General features: G+C 36.8%; 1 long non-coding RNA gene across 2 annotated transcripts in view; it reads right to left on the bottom strand.

Moving 5' to 3' along the window:
• Nucleotides 1–815: 815 nt before the first annotated feature.
• The window catches only part of LOC135204752 (uncharacterized), a 265,270-nt gene continuing 254,554 nt past the window's right edge, over nucleotides 816–11,531 (bottom strand). Inside the window, exon 4 of one of the 2 annotated variants that reach the window (XR_010312330.1) lies at nucleotides 816–976. This is a non-coding gene — a long non-coding RNA (uncharacterized LOC135204752). Of the gene's footprint in view, nucleotides 977–3,087; nucleotides 3,872–11,531 lie in introns of those variants that run through there. The other variant, XR_010312329.1, reaches the window with a different exon arrangement.

Raw genomic sequence — 11,531 nt, 5'->3', positions numbered from 1 at the left:
CATGAAATTGAAAAGGTTTTTGTGCAAGTTACTTGGCATGTCAGCATTTTGGGGTGATATAACAGAAATATACTGTTCTGAAATTATTATTCTCTCCAGTATTATGTAAACAGAATAACACATTACTTTAGTCATTTACATAACTAGTCTAGTCTTCTCAACACTTCAGACTGGTTAACCTAAAACAAAATATTAAACAGTTCACTGTATTTAGTGAGCTAATACAAATGCTGTTCCACGTTCTTTGTAGAAGATTAAAACCAAAAACATATAATGAAAAATAATCAAATAAAACTGCACCTAAATTTCATTGAAGTTTAATGAAGATATCAATCCTTTCTATTTCCACTAAGAATAACATTTCATGGAAATATTCAAGCTTACAACTACATATACAAGTGCATATATGCATAATGCTGAATAACAAGAGCAAGAAAACCATGTCAGCTAAAGACAATACTAATTCTTTATTTGGAAATCATACAAAAAATGCACCGGAACAAGAGAAGAGAAGGCAAAGGAAAATTTCTTAACACTGTGCAGTATTCAATGAGAAAAATTGTAAGAAAAAACTAAAAGTCATTTATTTAACCTTTGCATAAAGGTTACACAACCATTTTGCATCAAATTCACTCTGGCCAAAATACTTTGGCTCTGCCTTGACTTCTAATAGACTCTGCAAATGAAGAGGGCCTTCATCTCATTTTCAGTGAGACCCTCCTCCAGATTCTCCTTCTCTTCTTTGAGTAACAGCAATGATGATGGTTATGAACTGGATCATATATAAATATGGTGGTTTTTCTTTTATTGTCCCTTAGGTTGCTGTTGCCTTTTTTTCTATAGATTTTGCAGACAAGTTCACAATAATCATCTCCACATCAAGTGCAACTTACTTTGGGGTGCAAAACATTAACAAATCTGTCAGTGCAACTGAACATCCTCGCTGATGAGTGACTTTGCTTGTGCATTTTGACACCTGAAAAACAGTCTGGCATTCAGAACCAGTGACTGTGATTTGCAGAATACAAGACAAAAGTACAACATGCAGTGTAAAAGAACAATATCTATCCTACATGAGTGCTCACATATGTTATGAATCTACAAGAGAAAAACTGTTTCAACATCTGAGTTAACACATTCATTCTAAGATGAACCTAATGGAAAAAAAAAAAAAAAAAAAAAAAAAAAAAAAAAAAAAAAAAAAAAAAAAAAAAAAAAAAAAAAAAAAAAAAAAAAAAAAAAAAAAAAACTTCTTGGAAACTAAGTGCAGATACAGATATGAGTTCTTTCTAGCATGAGTTTTCACACACCTTTTTGAGACACCTTCATTCAAAACAGACGCAGAAGTCAAGTTAAATAAAATCATGTAATAAAAACTACTTGGACAGAGATTAAGCAAACAGTTTCTGTCTAGTGTAAATTCTTGTCTTCAAGCAGAAGAGAAGTGGTGAGAGGCTGTCACCCTGGAATATTCCTCTTTGAATCTTTATGTCTGGAATTACTATCTGGCCCTCAGTGCTATTTTAGACAGAGAGTGGTCTTCCACTTATCTGTACTGCCAGGAAAGATCTTATTTCCTCATTGATGTTATATAGTTCCAAATATTTGAGTATCCAGGTGTGCCTTCTGGTAATCTATCCAACCCATATTAAGATTCCTTTGTCTTTTCTTACAATCTTCTAATATTGTTTTGTTTATTAGCAGTTGATCTTTAGTGCCTAGTTTGTTTCTTGTGCATCTCTTTCGTTCTTTTTCCATATATTTGCCTTGATCTAGGTGTTCACAGATCTCGTCTGCGATGACTCATGTGAGCCATTTGTAGGTTGTTGATAGGAAGCAGATGGCCCTATATTTGTTTGGGAGCTCAGCCTCGGAGCTTTTAGGGAGAAGGTGGTATTTCTTGTTGTGAGCCACTCTGGTGATTCTTCTTCTCCTCTTACTATTCTTGAGAAGGCTTGCGTATAAATGTGGTGTAGAGCTGTGATCTTTTTTAGACAGAACTTTGGGATCTTGTCTATTACTGTTATCTTGAAATTATTATATTCTTTTATTGTCTTTGTTACTTTTTTGATGGTAAACCTGATTGGTGGTATTTGCTGTTTCTAGCTGTTCTTCTGCCTAATGGTGTCAATCCATGAATTCTCTTGGTGTTGTCTGGGGTCTTCAAACAGTGGCTTCCAAAATCTCTCGGTGGTGTTCATACCTACACTGTTTCTTTTGTCATCTTTCTATACACAATCTTTGGATTGTCACCCAACTGCCTATTTAACTGTTTTACTTTTATCTTCTGTTGTTTGTTTCCTATTTGTGAAGCTAGGGCCTTTATATTTGCTTGGTGTTCTGCCAGTTTCCACTCATTTGTTCATCCCCTATTCTGTATTTTTTCTTTATTTTCCTTATTTTCTTGAGATTTTGTGAGTGATTTTGATCTCTCATATAGTTGGTCATTTGAGAGATCTCTGCCCTTAACTGGTTTATTTTATTATGTAATTTTTTTTTTCCTCTCCGGTATGCAACCTCATATGACATGTAAGATTTGATTTATGGAAAAATGATTTCCCACATTCATTGCACATGAATGGCTTCTCTCCAGTATGCAATTTCATATGACTTGTAAGATCTGATTTCTGGGGAAATGCTTTCCCACATTCATTGCACATATATGGCTTCTCTCCAGTGCGGAAAATCATATGATCTGTAATAGTTGATTTCAGGGTAAATGCTTTCCCACATTCATTGCACATGAATGGCTTCTCTCCAGTATGCAATTTCATATGACTTGTAAGACTTGGTTTCTGGGAAAATGCTTTCCCACATTCCTTGCAATCTCATATGACGTGTAAGATCTGATTTCTGGGAAAATGCTTTCCCACATTCTTTGCACATATATGGCTTCTCTCCAGTATGCAATCTCATATGACTTGTAAGATTTGGTTTCTGGGAAAATGCTTTCCCACATTCTTTGCACATATATGGCTTCTCTCCAGTATGCAACCTCATATGTCTTGTAAGACTTGGTTTCTGGGAAAATGCTTTCCCACATTCTTTGCACATGAATGACTTCTCTCCTGTATGGATTCTCATATGAACTATAAGATTATGTTTCAAGGAAAATGCTTTCCCACAGTCATTGCATATGAATTTATTGCTGGTAGGATTTGTGATATCATTTGTAAGATTAATTTTCTTGTAAAATGCTTTCTCACAGTCAGTTGATCTGAAAGGCTTCTCTCCATTGTGACGATTCCTTCTTTCTTGTTTTACTTCCTTTTTGCAAATTGTGGATTTTTTTCCTTCACTGTTGAATTCATTTCATATGAATAGTCATCATCTTCATTAGACTCATAGAATTCCTCTGGCTCTATTTTGATGTCCATCAATGGATCCAGAGACAAAAAGTCTCCATCACTGGTTCCACTAAAGGCAGCCAAGTTTCTGTTTTCTTGATTTATGGAAGGTAGTGATAATGCACCTTCAGTTTCACTTTTCAAAGGAAATTCTAAAGAATGTTCTGGATTCATTTTAGCCTTATGTCCTGTCCTGTTCTGTAATGACAATATGTTCAATTCACAACTCCTATCACAGAATTATTTACAAATAATTATTCAATAAATCTGTTAAAAATGAAATTCAATATCTTGAAGGACTATAACCAGATTTCACTGCTGATGTATGAATCTAATATTCAAAACAACTTTTACTTATTTTTTAAATTTGTTAAATACATGTACAATAATTCACTGTTGTCTCAAACACTTTAAGAGTTGCTATTGGTAATGTTCCATGTAGTACCGTTAAGCAACATGCATTTCCCAAAATCCTGATGCTAATCAAAACTGACGAAGGAAGGAAGATTCTTCTGAGGGAGAATCTGAAATCAAAGAATGTAACACAGAGTTAGGAAACATAATGCCAGAACTGAAGCAGCAAATTAATAAATCAAATTCAATTCAGGTTCTCATAAAGGTCTCAGGCCGATTAACAAAGCGTGCATTTGATAGTTCTATCCAAACATGAATACAATCCTACCAAACGTTGTCCAGACACAGCATCAAAACATTCCTGAGGCAACAATGCAACAACAGATTAACAGTGAATATTGACGCCCACCACCTCGCATCTGTAAACCTTCTTAGCTTGACATTACAATTAAAATTACTTATGAACATATCTTATTAACAAATCAAAGGCCAAGAATAGAAAAATGCAAGAGACAGCATAAGAGTTTTTGTGGGGAGCAGGAAGGGTTAGGGGATATTACACAGCAAATGCTTAATTTTGTGACCCAGCTATACATAACACCATATTATCCACAGATGCGGTAGATAATAATAAGAAAAAATAGTAAGGGTAAATTGAGTAGTAATTTGAAGAGAGATAAAAGTTTTCAAAATAGTTTCACTGTTATTGTGGATACAATACATGAGTAATTATTATGACCAGCAACACTGATGACAATTTTGGAAGGTATATTCTGCTACATTTCTTCAAATATGACATTTTTTTCAGAGCTATACAAACCAGAGCTTTTTATGGAGGAGTATCTTTCAGTGCATGTTGGAAATGGGTTAACTGGTGGTTAAGAAGAGTGAGTAAGGGAATTCCCCTCACTCATATGCCATCACCGAACACTTCTTGTTTTGGCCTGATGAACAAAGAGGGGTGGCTGTGATGGTAGATGATATAAGGTTTTGGTTTGCATACCTATGAAAATTTCATATTACAGCATTTCCTTGATTAGTGTATCTGCATATGCATGGCTTGCGACTTGGCAATATATTCACATTTAACTCCAGCCCTACCAAAATCTACATGAATGTATACATGCATAAATAAAATGAATACTTAAAAAGCCTGTTTTTGGTTTTCCCAATGCTGCAACAAAGGGGAATGGACTACAATTTTTTAAAGTACTTTGTATTTTTCCTAATATACAAACCTGAAGGTCTTTACATATGGCTATAATTGCAGTGCAAGCTGGGAAAACAGCTGTTTAACTTTAAATAAAGTGGTAAACTATCAACGGTAGGGTGGGAGTCCTGCCCACTCCTATCCTTATGGCTCAGGTAGTAGAATGAGGGGTGGCTCTAGGTGGGCAATGTTTATAGATTGTTCTTAACAAATAGAATCCTAGTCTTTACATATGGAAAATTACTTGTAGGTGGAAGGATTCTGAGTAAATCTCTGAAGTGACTGGTACCTCAATTCACCAGGGCCTCCTTCCTGGTCATGTAGAGCATAGGAAGGAGTCCCGTGCATCTGACACGGTGAGCTTATGTGATGTCAGCTGTCAGACTTCTGGGCCTTTCGAATTAATGGGCATGTAATGTATAGCTTCATTGATTCAAAAAGGTTTTTGAGGAACATATAGTGTTTTGCTTTATTGTCAGTCCCTCTCTCCCTTTGCTAGAGAGAGGGGATGGACATTCATCTATTAATCTACAGACTTCTAGATTATAAACAGGCCACAGTACTTAGTTATGTAGCTCACCTGCATCGCACACCCATTTAGCATGTAACGGTTTGCCAACCTTCCCTCTGCCCTACATGTGAGGAAGAGTATAAAAAGAGAAAGGGAGGAGGAGGCCAGTCACTCACTCACACTCTCTCTTTGTAACTCAGAACACCTTAGGCGAGATGCTACCTGTCCCTCTAGGGGAGCTGGGTGAGCTACACAACTTGTTAAGTAGACATCACAGGAAGGAAAAGGTGTCCATGGACCCATGGGCAACGTCCCGAAGTTAGAAGGATGTGAATGTGGTATTTAATGAACACACTCCCACCCTTAGTACTATTAGAACAGACAGGTTCTTCCAGAATGCGAGGGACAGACCATGCCCCCAACCCTCTAAGCTCTTACTCAGAAAGTACTCTTATCTACCTTGTCAGAAGTAGAGTATGCTCCCTTGATTTTCTCACAACTCCAGAAAGAAACCATTTTCTTGGACACCTCTTCCTTGGTCGAGCCAGTACTAACAAAGCGTCATCGACATTGAAGACGGAGATGTCAAAACCTCTTTAGATAGCACCACAACACTCGAACTGGACACAGTAAAGTCTCTATGAAGGGGATCAAAAAGAACTTGAATCTGGTGTCAGGGACCGACAGATTCTGAGTCTTTGCTACAAATCTGGGACAAACTAGAGCAGGGGTTCTCAAAGTGGTCGATATCGACCCCCAAGGGTCAATAGGACCGGGTCGATGAATAGCCAGGGGGTCAAAGGGGTCGATGAATAACTAACGGGTCAGTGAATTAAATTACACCTACTCAAATATCTAAAGTTCTGAATATATTTTCTTACTAGGTGTTATATTTTTATCATACTGCATGTCAAGTACTAAAGTAATAATTCTCAAATTGGATTTGACATTGGTGTTTTTTCTTTTTTTTCTTTTCTTCAATTATTTAATGCTAGTCTAGGGGGTCGATAGAAAAATTAAAACTTCATTGGGGTCGAGGAGTTAAGGAGTTTGAGAACCCCTGAACTAGAGCGTGACAGATCCTCATCCCTTCTAGTGTTCAACATCGAAGGAAAGTCTATGATGTTCACAAAATCTCTTTGCCAATGCCAGGGTAAGCAAGAACGCAATCTTGAAGGTCAGATCCCTGTCTGACGACTCTCGTAAAGGCTAGGGTGCACAAGTCAGGCTCCGTAAGGCAAGAGTCACATCCCACTCAGGGGGACTGAATTCCCAGGGAGGGCAAAACTGTTTGAAGCTTCTCAACAGCATGGAGATCTCCACAAAGAAGAGAAATCGACACTCTTTAAGCAAAGGATTAGTCCAAGGGCAACTCTGTAGCTCCTGACAGCTGTGACAGCGAAGAAAGACAAAAATGTCTACTACCTGCTGAAGAGGAGATCCTACCAGAGAGATATCCCATCAATGACACCAATCACAGAAGACAACCCATTTCCCCTAGTACACAGCCGCTGAAGATTTACAAAGGTATCCAGAAATCTTGGTTGTTGTGTGACGAGAAAAAAACTCTTGCTCACAGGGGATGGTGGATAGTCTCCAGGCATGAAGTGACAGTTCTCTCACAGCCTGGCGATACCTCTCTATGAGCGGCTGGTACAGCAGGTTGTGCCAAGGGGGAATCTCTCTTGGTACCCAGGAAAATAGAGCTAGCAGGTCCAGATATCACTCGGCATGTGGCCACTTGGGAGCTAGCAGGGTCATCCTGAGATTAGGGGTGATCATGACCCTGTTGATCACCCAATGAATCAGACAAAATGGAGGAAAAGTGTAGGCCTTGGAGATTGTCCCATGGGTGTTGTAAAGCCTCTCCTATTACCGCACAAAAGAACAGAACACCAGGAGCTTTACATTGTGCCAGGTTGCAAAGAGGCCCTATGTCTGGACCCTGGCAACGGAGCACGTCTGCCGCTCTGTTCTGGTTCCCCAGGATTTACCTGACTGACACATCTACTGAGTGTGCTGCTGCCCACTCACGAACCTGCACCACCAACATGTATAGCAGAAGGGAATGTAATTCATCTGCTTGTTGACCTGCACCAATACTGTACAGTTGTATTGTTGATATACCACCTTGAGATCCAGAATATTGATGTGAAGGTGTACGAAACCAGCAACGAAAGTTGTTTGTGAATTAGTTCAAATTCTTTTTCCAGGAAATCTGGGGAACAAATTCGTAAGGCTCTTAAGAACATTGCTTTCAAGATAGGTGTAGCCAGCAACCTGTTCTTAAGAGCCTTACAAATTTGTTTCCCAGATTTCCTGGAAAAAGAATTTTAACTAATTTGCAAACAACTTCCATCTTTAAAGTATCCTGACCATATAATTGAGAAAGCAATCCACAAAGCAAACATAATTTTCTACCGACCCCCTCAAAACACGACCAAAGAGACACCCAACAATAAAATAAAAATTCCTCACCTGGACAGGATTAAAACAGTGACTCAGACTCTCGGAAAATCTAACCCTTTTGCATTTACTTACCCAAACACCTTAGCCAAATCCCTGATTAACGTCCAACAAAAGACATTCCCCAAGGCAACAGGGGTTTATGAAATTTCATGCCAGGACTGTGACCAATCTTAAATCGGATTTACAGGAAAATCACTTACCCAGAGATTAATACAACACAAACGATCAGTTAGGTATGGACAACAGAACTCAGTTATTTTCAACCATATAAATGAACATAACCATAGAATAAAACTGGAATTTGTCGCACATAATTTATAGCAGCAACTGCTGGTACAAGAGTCAAATGATGGAATCAGCCTTAATAAAAGAGAGGCAGGTAATGAACATCTCAAAAGGAGCATGAGTTTCAGATGTGATCGACAAGGTTTTCATTCAACCAACGCTTAAGAAGATTAAAGGAAGATTATCAGCGGGGGTGACCTAAATCGGCTTACCTGTGGATGGATCTCTTGGTATAAATACCACCTTTTCTGTAAACTTTTCTAATTCATATACCTGAAGAGAGAGACAGCAGTCTCTGAAATATAGTACTTTTCTCTCTATAATTTGGTGTTTTTATGGGCTCCTTTTATTAGATGGAATTCTGTTGTAACAGAACATTTTTACCAGATATATAATATATATATATATATATATATAATATATATATATATATATATATATATAGATATATATACATATATAAATATATTATATATAATAATATATATATATTATATATATACCATATTTACCTATGCATACTATAATATATAATATATTATATATAATTATATATATTATATATATATATATATATATTATATATATATATATATAATAATTAAGTTAATCATAGTGCATATGTTTATGTTAATATATAATATCTAATATTACTAATATATATATTATATATTATAGAGTAATAATATCATAGTATATGTATAATATTATATATATACCTATAATATATTATATATATATTTATATACTATATAATTATATATATAGATATATATATATATAGGGCATATTGTTATTATATATAATATATATATATATATATATATATATATATATATATATATAAATCTTCAGAGGGTGTCCATGATACTAGATGTAAAAGGATGAAGTTTATTAAAATGAAACGTTTCGCACATGAAACATCTGTGCATCATCAGTCTGCAAAGAGCAATAAGACATATAAATAACATATAAAGCCATAAAACACAAACAGAACTCACATGAATTAAAAGTCTTAAAATTAACCTTAAAAAAAAGAAAAGTACAAAGTAAAAACAGTAAAAAGAGAGAGAGAACACCCAAAACACTAACCGTCCATGAGGAGAGAAGATGGAATGACCTGTTGTCAAAAGCAGGTGACGATGTTAACTATGCCAGGTATAGAGTGGCTGAAGAAGTATTACCATTTAACGAAGGAACAAGTTTCTTAATGTATAATGACTCGAGGGTAGTTAAGTGATCAGGATGTTTGACATGATCTATTATTGTGAACTGTTCTTTCTGGAGCTCAATTTTGCAATTAAAAGCATGGTTCAGGTTGTTTTATTCTTTGTCCTGTTCGGAAACTAAAACCTAAATGACTGCAATATCGAACCCTCAGCAACCTTCAAGTTGATCCAACGTAAGAACCTGGACATCCAGGGCATGTAAATTTATATATAACGTTGGAGGATCTCATGAAGGGCTGAAGGCGATCTTTGAAATTAAAGAAGGAACCTATGGTACAAGGATTGTTTGATATTAATTTGACCTTGAGACACGGAATTTCTTGTTCAATGATTTGTTTTAAATTGGATATGAATTTCAGATCAGAAATATGAGGAACGGTAGCATAAAATAACCTTTTTGGAACATCAAAATTAGGAGATAAAGGCTAAAAAAACCTCGAAAGTATCTGGTTGACAATTTTCAAAACTATGTCTTGTGGAAAATAATTGGACTTAAAAAACTCAGCAAAAATGAAATCTCGTCATGAAAAATTTTCCAAGAAGATGAATACTTAAGGGCCCTATTTACCAATGTGTGGATGATGTTTAATTTAAAAGAATGTTGACAGGAACTATAAAAATTATTAGTAAGTCCTGTATAGGTCCGTTTTCTGTAGACTGACGTGGCAAATTCTGAATTACTTCTAGTGATTCTCAAATCTAAATACGGTAGAGTACCTTCTTTTTCAACCTCTACTGTAAACTTGATATTCGGGTGAGCGTTATTAATAAATTCTAAAAATGAGGAACATTGCCAAGGATGCTGGAATAATGCAAAGGTATCATCAACGTATCTACGGTAAAAAGATGGTCTAAAATTAGAACTACAACCATTTAAAAACTTTGACTCCAAGTCTGACATAAAAAAGTTAGCAAAGATAGGGCCCAAAGGAGACCCCATGGCGACTCCATCGACCTGCGAATAGAGCCGATTGTTAAAAATGAACATAGAATCTTGCACAGCAAGATCAAGTAATTGTTTAAAAGTAGCCCGATTAAAACCATAAAAAATAGTATCATCATTGGAAAATATTTTATTTAAAATAATGCTAATGGTTTCATTGAGTGGAACATTTGTGAAAAGTGATTCCACATCAAAACTAGCCATAAAATAGTCTCCATCCTGTCTAGAAAATAATTGTTGAGATTCATATCCATTTTCTAAGGAAAATTCACCGTTACAAAATTCGAATAAAAGTCCTGCCAGAAATTTTGAGATGGAAAAAGATGGACTATTGTAAGCAGCCATGATTGGTCTTAGAGGTAGGTCAGGCTTGTGAATTTTTGGTAAACCATAGAGAATGCTGACAGAGGAGCCAGTCACAAACAGCTGTTGATAGGTAGTTTCATTTATGATATTATCATTTTTTATTTTTCTCAAGAATCTATTAATTTTATCCTCTCTTTTGTATATATCTAAAAAAGTAGGTTCACCGTGGGAAACAAACATCGGGGAGGGGCCCCTCCTCGACTCCTGTAGAAATTGAGGCTCCCAAGGACAGAAAACACCAGATGTCGCGATGGTGAGAGGTTTTTCTGTCATTGACAGAAGATCCTTCCAGCATGATGTGGATCTATATGTGATGGTACCCTAAGATCCTTCCAGGAACATAGTCCCCCAATGCTGAATCATCCAGAGAGCACTCTGCAGGGTCCCTTCTATTCACCTCGTCCCTCCTGGTGTAACCATAGGAAGTAGAGGGAATAGGTGAGGAAGAGTGAATGCTCTCAGACGCCTTGCTAGCAGAACTAGCCAGAGAAGCAAATCACGGGCAGCCATCAACCTGCAGTGATGGCAGCAACATGAGTCTAGGAGAGAATTCTTGTCCTGGAGAAATGATTTCCTGAGGATGGTTATGAAACTCTTGCATGGCAGGAGAAACATTTGCCACAACTCAGACTGGTTGTCATGTCCTGGGTGTAGTTGAGCGTGCAAATGACTGGCGTGGGCCAGTACCATCCTCCTACACGTCCCAGTCCTTGTTGAGGCTGAAACCTCTCAAGAGGACTGAATGGGGGACTACCTACTGGTCTAACTGCATGACGGTACCAAGTCATCACCGCGAGAGCGATCACAGGCAAGGCAT

This window comes from Macrobrachium nipponense, chromosome 47, assembly GCF_015104395.2.
Source record: "Macrobrachium nipponense isolate FS-2020 chromosome 47, ASM1510439v2, whole genome shotgun sequence".
Lineage (NCBI taxonomy): Eukaryota > Metazoa > Arthropoda > Malacostraca > Decapoda > Palaemonidae > Macrobrachium > Macrobrachium nipponense.
The sequence above is the reverse complement of the archived record's forward strand: the minus strand, read 5'-3'. Positions and strand labels throughout refer to the sequence as shown.